Source organism: Zootoca vivipara, chromosome 6, assembly GCF_965207765.1.
Source record: "Zootoca vivipara chromosome 6, rZooViv2.hap1.1, whole genome shotgun sequence".
NCBI lineage: Eukaryota > Metazoa > Chordata > Lepidosauria > Squamata > Lacertidae > Zootoca > Zootoca vivipara.
Window position 1 is genome coordinate 18,609,345 of NC_142589.1, and position 10,983 is coordinate 18,620,327.

A 10,983-nucleotide genomic window follows, 5' to 3' on the forward strand; every position below is an offset into this window, starting at 1 on the left:
TCTCTCCTGGCTACACCTCTCGCTGGCCTCCAAGTGTAAACTTCGATTTTGTGTACAGGATCAGAGGGGCAACATCTTCACAACTGTTAGCTTCACCTCTGTAAGATTCCAGAAATGCCAAGTGAAACGATAGGGGTTGATTTAGGCCAGGCATCCCCCAACTTTGGCCCTCCAGATGTTTTGGACTACAATCCCCATCATCCCTGGCCACTGGTCCTGTTAGCTAGGGATCATGGGAGTTGTAGGCCAAAACACCTGGAGGGCCGCAGTTTGGGGATGCCTGATTTAGGCCAGCGGTTCCCAAAGTGGGCTGTACTGCCCTCTGGGGGGGGGGTTTACCGGGGGTGGGAAAGCAAGGGGCGGCAGAGGGTACTGGACTTGCAGAAGCTGGCATCGCTGGACCAAGTACATCAATTTCATTGAATTAATTATACGAAATAGTTTGGGTTGGGTTTTGAATAATTGTGTGATTAATTGCTACTGTTTTGAACATCATTGTGTTATTATCTTCCGCAGTGGGTCATGCAAGCCGGAATTCTGAATAACGTTTTTTGTAGGGTTGGGGCTACTCGGGATGTGTTCATGGAACTGGGGGGGGGGCAGTGCCTTGAAAAAGCTTGGGAACTACACTACTGATTTAGATGGACGTAGACCAAGCTGTGACCATGAGGCAATGGGAATCTCAGACTCTCCAAGCGCCCCAGTTTTCCAGGGAGGTCCCTGATTTAGAGAAGCCCTCCTGGTTTCTGATTTGATCCCAGAATGTCCTGCTTTTCCTTAGGATGTTTCTATTTTCACTGAAGAAATGTTGGAGGCTATGGAGTTATCTGACCCCCGAGCCATCTGAAGGCAGTCCTGTATAGGGAAGTTTTTTTTAAAAAAAGAAATGATTAATGTTTTATTATGCTTTTTTATTTGTTGGGAGCTGACCAAAGTGCTAGGGCAACCCAATAAGATGCGTGGGGTATAAATAGTAAACTTATCATTATGGAATGGGACCATAGCTGCCAAGTCCGGGTTGTAAAGATCCGGGATCGGCAGCGCGCGCATGACCGGGAAGTTGCGTGACGCAACTTCCGGTGGCGCTTTGCCCTTCTATGGGCATCAGAAAATGGCGGCGCCGGCGCCGGAAGTCGTTTCCGTGCATGACCGGAAACGCGTAAAAGCGACTTCCGGCGCCGGCACCGCCATTTTCTGATGCCCATAGAAGGGCAAGCACCACCGGAAGTCGCATCACGCAACCACCAGTCATGCGCGGAAGCGACTTCCGGCGCCGGCGCCGCCATTTTCTGGTGCCCATAGAAGGGCAAAGCGGCACCAGAAAAATGGCCGCTGGGCAGAAGCCAATTAAAGGGAAAATACCGGGATTTTCCACCAAACGGGAGACCGCCGGGAAACGGTAAGAAAAAGGGGTTTTTCCCGGCGGATACGGGATACTTGGCAGCTATGAATGGGACATCCCTATTTTCGTCAGAGAAATGTTGGAGGGTATGGAACTTTTAGGGAATGTTAGCAGTGGTGACTGTTGTTCAGGGCAGACTGAGGTTGGTGGGGCAGTGCCCCATTTGCCCTCCTGGACCAGCCCTCTGCTGCTTTTTAGGAGCCACCCCATAGCCTATATGCCAGGCTGTGTTCCTTTTCCTTCTTATAGAGCACTGAGCAGGCCCAGCCTCCAGCGACTTGGTCCAGTCAACTGAAGCTGAGAACTATCGTGTTTCATCCCAAGGAATTCCAGGGTAGACGAGCCAAATAGAGTTCCCTTTCTCCCCTCCCTCCTAGGTGTTAATCTCCCCCCCCTTTAAAAAAAAGGTTAGACTGATACTTTTTTTAAAAAAAGGCCTTTGTTGGTTATAGAATATCATCTTCTAATAATGGGGTAAGTTAGGCATTGAAGGGCATCCTGTCCGCACCAGTGGGGTCATCTCCATTGGCAGCCTTGATAAGGGATCATTCTTCCCTCTTTACCTCGCGGTCTCCCTTTACCAGGGGTTTTAAATTGCTTTTTTTCCTTTCTGATCCCGACAGACTACCCTCGTTCAAAGGGAAATGGGAAAGAGGTTGACAGGAGCGTTGGGTATTAGGAATCCATTACCAAAGGCCTAGATTCTGTTGGGGTCTCGGGGGATGTGCCCCTCGCCAGCCCACCAAACAGTGTATTACATTGTGAAGGGAAAGTGTGTGGTGGTGTTGGGTGGTGGTGGTGGTGGTGGAAGGCATGAGGATAAAGGAATTTGACTTTGCTTTCCCTCTCCCCTCTGTCAAAGAATCCTCAGTGTGTTTATTCGGCCAAAAACAGAATTACTTCGAGATGCTTTAGCTAGTTCTCTGTCTCTTGGCTCGTTTTACTTTTGCCTAAAGAAGCTATTCCCCCCCCCCGTCCCTCCCACTTAAACGGCTCTTAAGCTAATGAGTCAAGATGTAAATAAAAGTTGGCATTGGTGCCGTACTTTGCTATTTGGGTGAGGTGCCCACAGAGATGAGGAGCCTCATAGGGTTACGAGCTGCATGGAGACAGAAAAATACTTGCCATCACTGGATTATTTCCCATTCGGGGCTGATCTGGTAGCAATGGACAGCTGTCCCATTTCAGAAACCAGGTTGGGGATCCTCAGGCTTGTGGTCTGAATGAGAGCTTTGGGTCTCTCTTACCTGGCCCTCAGAACTCTCAGCAGGCCATACCCCTCGCTGGTTCTGCTTTGCACCCCAATGGAACATGTCCTTAACCCTGACCATGCCTCTTGCTTGTTGGGGACAGAAAGGGGTGCGTTTAGAAACTTGTCTGCTGAACAAAAAGAGAAGTTGTTTTCATTGCTCCGCCTACTTTTGACCCTACCAACCACTGGAATAGATGTACACGACCGGATGTGCCTCTTGGGCTGAGATTGAGAAGTGTTTTTGTCCTTTCCGCTGTAAAGTCAGAAGCAGCTTTTGAAATTCGCCAGGCATGTTTTGCACCTGGCTACTATGAGCCCCTTGCGACCAAGTGAAGATGCCCGGGCGCCAGGAAGTGCATGCCTGGAGAGCGTTGGAGCTAGACTGTTTTCACATACTAACAACACATCCTGTAGAATTCTATCCATTATATCTTGTCTGCATGAGAATGAATTTCAGGAACCCAAAAGTCATATTGAAAAATACGACTTTCAAACCGCCTGGCCCCCAAATGGCAACTAGGCATTTCATTTTGGTGATGATAACCCTGGTTTAGAGAGCCCATTGATGCCCAACTTACTGTATATATCTGAGTTTCTGACACTGGTCAGAAGGACACCCTCCTCTTTCTCAGACCCCCACCAAATCAAAATTTGCTGCAAGGGGCAGGCGGGTGGGTGTTGCAAGAAAAAGAGGGAGGAGTGTGGGGAGGAGCTGGATTGAATCAGTGCTTTTTTCTGGGGGTACGCATACCCCTAAACATTTTGTGAATCTTTGTACTTTTGTCCACTTACTGTATTTATTTTTCCCCAATTTGAACTATAAAATGGTGATTTTCTTGAGTCAAAATGAGAGTACCTCTAAACATTTTTTTAAAGGAAAAAAGCACTGGATTAAATAGCCTGGGCTTCACATCTTCTTTATTGGGGTGGGGGAAGCCCATGTCGTAAGCCATGCCCCCCCCCCACTGAACCAACTCTCCTCTCTTTTTCAAGGGAGGATAGGGTTGCCGTATTTCAAAAAGTTGTGTGTTGGGTTTTTTCTTGCCAAAGTTGTTGAAGTTTTTATTTTGCAAAATCTCAAAACAACAACATCTGAGTTTTCAGCTATTTTAAAATGAAATTTGCCCAAAATTCACTTTCGACATGGGTGCTAATACGTCCGGATTTTCCCGGATATTTAAGCGATTTCTGCCTGGGCACTTTTTTGATGACTAAATCCCAGCTATGTCTGGGAAATTCTGGACAAATGGGAACCTTAGGGGAGGAAGTTGTGGCAACCCCCCCCCCACCATTTTAATAGGGACAAACAGCATTATGGAGGAACTTGAAATTGGGCAGAATGAGCCCCAGCAATAGGTCCCATGGTCTTAAGCTGTGGTTCTGCTGGGGCTGATACCCGAACTCCCCCAAGTAAATAAACCTGTTGCTGTGTCTGCTTTTACAGCCGGCGTGTGGAAGTGTGCGGATTTTGTCACTGTCGTTTCTGTAGGCCATTTTTCTTTTTTAATGCATCCCAGAGCCATGGGTAGCCCCTTACCTGAAGCACATATCTTCTGAGGTTTACCCACTTCCATGCTGGGTGAGTTTCCAGTTTGATTAAACAACTGCTCTTCTGCTTAATTTTTCTACGCCAGCCGTTCATATGAAATATGCAGTTAATTAGGGCAGCGGAGTACAGAAACTTGTTTATCCCTGCAACTTAGGCGAAAGAGAGAGAGAGAGAGACCCCCCCGAACTTTCCAGTAGTGAAGCAATTAAGTAATGGAATTCGGCAGTATAAACATAGTATAATTCAGCTATAAAAAATGATGCCTAAGTAATGTTAATGAGTTGACTGCAAGCCACAGCTGCAAGGAGAATCCAGTTCGGCAGAGTCATGCTTAGGAGAAAGGAGAGAGGAATGGGGAGAACTTACCCCTGATCTCCTATTCCTGATCAGTTGCATGAAAAACTGCCCAAATTTCACTTGAGAGTTTTTCTTCAAAACTGGCCACCTTGGCTTTTGTGCTGGAATCCAGAACTTCTCCCAGATTGAATACGTAATGCACAATTGGGAACTGCAAGTACGTAAGAAGAGTAGTAGAATCATAGAACTGTGGAGGTGGATGAGACCTCAAGGACCATCTAGTCCAACCCTCTGCTATCCAGTCCTGCTGGATCAGGCCAAAGGCCCGTCTGGACCAGCATCCTATTCTCAAAGAGGCCAACTAGATGTCTCTGGGAAGCTGGCAATCAGGTTCTGAGAACAACAGTGGCTCTCCCCACTACTGTTCCCAGGAACTGGTATAAAGGTAGGAAAGGAGAGAATTGAGAAGGCTTTTTTGTTTTCTTAGAAAAGAAAGTTTATCTCTCCCAGCGGGCATGCTGCTAACAACTTATTATTTTATTTTAAAGGCTTATTAAAGTATAATCTAAGTGTCACTTCCATATAGACATAAGCATTCCATATGTTTTCAGTGCTTGGTTATCCCATAATTTCCCAGGGCTTGATTACACAAAGGTTGGCCCTTTTCTCACTTGAGGTAGAAATACCCAATGGTTTGACTCAGTATAAGGTAGCTTCCCATATTAACTGGCAACAACAGCCATAGTTCTGGGGCAGAACATATGCTTTGGATGCAGAAGGTTCCAGGTTCAATCTGCGGCATCTCCAGCTAGGGCTGGGAAGGGTCTGAGAGCTTGGAGAGCTGGTGGCAGTGTAGACAAGCTAAATGGACAAAGGCTGGTAATTTTCTTCTGCAACTTGTTTGGCGCAAAGACTCCCCACTTGTCCTCTGTCATCTCTCCTGAGGCTTCCATGATGCCCAGTCTAGAAGCCCACTCAGGCATGGATAGATTTTCTCCTCTGATGAACACAGAAGAATGGTCTGAATCAGAGCAAGCATCAATTGGGGCAGATTCATAGCTCAGTGGCAGAGCATCTGCTTTGTATGCAGGAAGTCCCAGGTTTGACCCCCCCAGGATCTCCAAGTAAGGCTGGGAGTGGCCCTGCTCGGAAACCCCGGAGAGCTGCTGTCAGTCAGTGTAGACAATATTGAGCTAGATGAATGAAAGACTTGGAATAAGGCATGTCCCTATGTTCCAGTACTATGTGACAAGATGCGCTCAGCACAGGGGTACTGCATGTTCATCCTGGGTGCCTTCAATCTTCCGAACCTTATCCCACTTCCGACACACCTGGGGGCAAGGCTAGCTGCCCAGCTGTTGGATCCACCAGTCCATCCTTGGAACAAGCCATGTTTTATATGCCCACCTGTAATCTCTGCAGCAATCTAGTGATGTGTTCTTAGTCTCTAGCTTAATGGTGTTATGCATGCATGCGCGCGCACGCACACGCACACGCACACGCACACGCACACACACAAACTTTCTAGATGGCCATGTGTATTTACTTTGGAAGGTGGTAAGTTGACTCTGCTCTGTTTGGGGGTTGCAGAAAGAATATCCTTGCTTTAGGCTAAGCTATCAATGAGGCTCCTACTGGAATACAGTGGTGCCTCGCAAGACGAATTTAATTCATTCCGCGAGTCAATTCGTTTTGCGAAAAATTCATCTTGCGAATCACGGTTTCCCATAGGAATGCATTGAAATTTCTTTTTTTTTTGCCCATATGAACACATTAATTAAATTTCAATGCATTCCTGTGGGAAAATGCGATTCGCAAGACGAATTTTCGCAAAACGAATTCGTCTTGCGAGTCACCATCAGATCGCAAGACACGTTCGTCTTGCGGAAAAATCATCTTGCAGGGCATTCGTCTTGCGAGGTACCACTGTACATGGACCCGTAGACACCTTCCCTGGCACTCACAGTTTCCCCTCCCACTACTGAAATTAGGCCTGAAATGAGCATTCTGCTGTAGCCAATGGAACAGGTTGTGGCACACACTTGTGGTGTGTTTGCACGCGCTTGACTTTGAATAGGCTGCAATGGTTGAAAAGAGAGCGAGATGTGGCCTCCTCCCATATATACCCAGTAGGTCACTGAGATCTGTGGGGGAGCTTCTCCATCATCCTGGATAGCTCAGTTGGTTAGAGTCTGGTGCTGATAATGCCAAGGTTGCAGGATCAATCCCCGCATGGGATAGCTGCATATGGCAGGAAGTTGGATTAGGTGTTCTTCAGGGTGCCTTCCAACTCTATGATTCTATGACCTTCTACTGCCTGAGCACCACATATACAAGTGGGATGTTCACAAAGATCTCAGAGGCCCACTCCTTAGGTTTCTTAGTGTGGCTGCCCCTGTTCTGTGGAACAGCGTCCTGTCACTGCATTTTCTGGAAACAACAGAAGACAGTTGCCAAGCTGGGTAAATGGGTATTTGCTATGAATGTCTATTTAGTGGCTCCTATTTTCTGTGTTGTTTTAAACCTTTAAAAGCCGTTTCTATTGAATTTTGTGCATTGCCTTGAGATGTTGGTGAAAGGCAATGAAACATCATCATCATCATCATCATCATCATCATCATCATCATCATCATCATTTAGCTATTAAACTAGCTGGCTTCAGGCTTGACCCACAGAGGAGAATGTCTTGCATAAGCACGATTGAAATGAATGGAAGTCATTGAGAATGTCTGTATCAGGGAGAGCCTCTCAGACTTTCAATAGAGTATGTGCCACTTAATGGTCTCTCGTGGCAGAGCATCTACAAAGCATTTCAGGGTTTAAAACCTTGGATGGCAGCTTTGTACCAATGCCTCAGGGTGAAGTTTCTAGCAGGATTTATTTTAAACGAGCCTCCCCTTTGCCTACCTGGTGATTCTAATGGAAATGTTTTATAGACCCTTAACAAGAACTGAGAGCACCAGGCTTCCATCATAAAAGAACAAGTTTATAATATCCAGAATGTTAACTTCTTCTTTTTTGTTTTTAATTGACCCCTGCCACTACCCCTTGGCTGTCACTGCTAATTCAGACTTTAAGTGTGTGTGTGTGTGTGTGTGTGTGTGTGTGTGTGTGTGTGTGTGTGTGTGTAAAAGCTTTGGAATGCTTCTCTCCAACATATTTAAAAAAACAGTATTGACTAAGCAATTTGCAAGTAAGGGGCAAGGCTGCCGACGACATCAAAACAAATAATTCTGTGAGCGGCAGCCAGGAGGAGAGTAATATGACTTTTGCAAGTTGCATTTCATTCAAGCCAGATCCTCTGGGATCTTTCTGCCATTTTTGGTGTGCGCAAGGCATTCATTTTTACATCTCTCCCCTTCCACTTCACAATGTTGTCCCTGTCACTTAAGCAAACACAATAAACTCGTTGAAGCAGGGCGTGAGGCAAGGTGAAGCGACTGCCTCAAGCAGCATGACCCACTAGGACAGCAGATTCCAATGTTGACATTTCTTTCCCCCTTGTTCCCCATGTAGATCTTCCCTCACCTCTTCTTCCCTGGTGGGGAGGAGGGCATCATTTTAAGGTCCCCCTCAGGTGCTCAAATGTCTTGGGCCAGTCAGTGAAGATTTTAATGGCTGGGGTGTGTCTATCTCACTGCGAGAAGTGAGGTTACAGGGAACCAGACAGAGGGCCTTCTTGGTAGTGGCGCCCTCCATGTTGAACACCTTCCCATCAGTTGTCAAGGAAATAAACAACTATGTGACTTTTAGAAGACATCTGAAGTCATGTCTGATGTTTTCATGTCTGATGTTTTATCGTGTTTTAATATTCTGTTGGGAGCTGCCCAGAGTAGCTGGAGAGACCCAGTCAGATGGGTGAAGTATAAACATATTATTATTATTATTATTATTATTATTATTATTATTATTATTATTATTCTCTGCACACCAAAGAGGATTTGGGGCTTACATTTCACGGACATCACTGCCCCTATCATTTTAATATAATTTAACAGCATTTGATGTTGTTGTTTAGTCGTTTAGTTGTGTCTGACTCTTCGTGACCCCATGGACCATAGCACACCAGACACACCTGTCTTCCACTGCCTCCCGCAGTTTTGTCAAACTCATGTTCGTAGCTTCGAGAACAGCATTTATATACCATTTAATCATCAAAATTTAGAGGTTTACATAAAGTAGAATTACCGATAAAATCCAATGTTAATAACAAGTTAACCTAAAATGTTTCAAAATTAAATTGGAAGTTTTAAAAACATACACATTGCAGAGCGTGCCGGCCAGTAATCACACAATCCAAAGTTGGAGTTAACACTTTATTAGCGAAATCAGACTCGGCTGAGGGTCAGGACTAATGGGCACAGCAGCTCCATTCTGGTGGGCATTCCTCCATGAAATCAGTTGCCAAGACCAAAGGTTCATGTTTCCCCACAGCTGTCTATGTTTCCTCCTCTCCAGGACTTTCCCCAAGCAATCAGAGACTGCTCCTTCCTGCAGCCAATCTCTCCTTTGCTCTTTTCATGCCTCTCCTGGTTCTGGGAGACAGGGAGAGAGGGGAACTTGTTGCAGTAGGAGGGTGTGAGAGCTGTGGGGGGGGGGTCTGTCATTTTCTGTGGGGGCTGAGTTTAAGAGCCACCTATGGAAATAGAGAAAATTCTGTATTTGTGCACTGTTTCTGTATTTTAGATTCCCTCCTGCTGATTTTCTCCTCCCATACTCCCATATTTTTTATGCTGCTGCTGTTATGAGAATCTGTATTTCATTATGTATTTCTTCTTATAATTTTATTTATATAACTCTTTTGATTCTCTTACAAATGGTCCCAGTGAAAGTGAAGGTGGGGGTGTTTGTGTTGATTCACATTTTAATGTGACTCTGCCTAAGGCTTTGACGTAAGCACAGCTGCCCTTCGCTGGCTGTGTGTTTCCAAATGCCGCGATGCAGTTCTGCAACCAAAACAAGGATGTGTATGGGGAAATAATCCATAAAATGCATATATTAACAGAAATAGCATGCGAAATATTAATTAATTAACTATCTATCCCACCCTTGCTCCCAAAGGATGCATTATACTAGGGGAAACTGCTTGCAAAAGGGGAGGGGGGAGGTTGTTAGGCAAAAGTGCGTATGAAAAAGTGTTATATGAGGAGAAATACGAATCGCTTGATACCCGTTTTGCATTTGTAATCAATCATTTTTAGTGCGGCAGGGAACACTTTGGAACTCACTGCCTGTTGATATCAGGCAATTGCCCCTACCCTTTACTCTTTTTGGGGCCTGCTAAAAGCCTTTTTGTTTAGATAAGCCTACCCAGATATCTAGTATGCTGGTGTATTTTAATCTGTTTTCAGATTGTTGTTCGTTTTAATTCTTCTGAATGTTTTAAATAGATGTTTTGAACTGCACCCCCCGTGATACTATTATTCTATTCTTTTTAAAATCTGCTTTGTTTGTTTGTTTGTTTTACAATCAAGCCATGTAAAGTTTTTTTATGTAATGAATAAATAAACAAATGAACAAATATAGCATTTCGCAATCTGATGTGGGAAAAATATGGAGCACATTCCCAGCCCCCTTAAGAAACTACAGTTCCCAGGATCATTTGGTGTGTGTGTGTGTGTGTGTGTGTGTGTGTGTGTGTGTGTGTGTGCTTTAGATGTATATATTTTGCACACTGACTCAATTCTGCCTCAGTAAATGCTCATGCAGCAGAATTATTTGAGACAGTTGCAACGGGCTGCTGGAGAGAGCAGATTTTGCAAAGAACAGCGTGTCTGTTTCTCTGCTTTTTTATTTTGTTTTTTTAAAGGTATCCACACGGTCCTGCACCCCCATAATTGCATACTAATTAAAAATCTAATAAAAGGAAACTTGAAATATGTCCATTACTCCCCCCCCCACCTCCACTATGTTCCTAAGGTAAATATAAAAAAAGGAAAAAGAAACCAAAACGGCTCTTACATTTTGGGGTCATTAGAAGAGCATTGTTAAATTGGAGCATGCTGCAGAATTTCCAAATTAAAAAACTGCAGAGAGCCACATCTGGAACGGGACATGAGAGCTGATCGCTGTTAACTTCATCCGGGAGTCAGTCTATAGTTCATTTGTGCTTCTGGTAAGTACTATGGCTGAGAAGCCCCAGCAATCCACAGCTCCTGGAACCATACCTTGCAAAATTTCCTTTTTACAACATCTCCCGTGGTCAACCATAACCCCTCACAGCTTTACCCTCAGGCTTTCGAGCTCTGAACTCCATATGCCGTCTGGTGCTTGAGCTATAATATGCCTTTTAATATGTCGAAAACAGAAACAGCTTGGAATATTAACTTAGCTCGACTTTTCCCGCTGCCGTGGGTATAATGATGAAAAGTAGACAAGCTGTCAGGGTTGGCAATTAAGCAAACTAACCCTTTTCTGCATGTGTGTATGTGTGTGTGTGTGTGTGTGTGTTTTTAAAAAATGCCAAGTACAGTAGTGATTTCC

General features: G+C 45.0%; 1 protein-coding gene across 4 annotated transcripts in view; it reads left to right on the forward strand.

Moving 5' to 3' along the window:
- Positions 1-10,983, forward strand: part of PRDM16 (PR/SET domain 16) — a 474,533-nt gene that overhangs the window by 26,313 nt on the left and 437,237 nt on the right. The window lies entirely within an intron of this gene.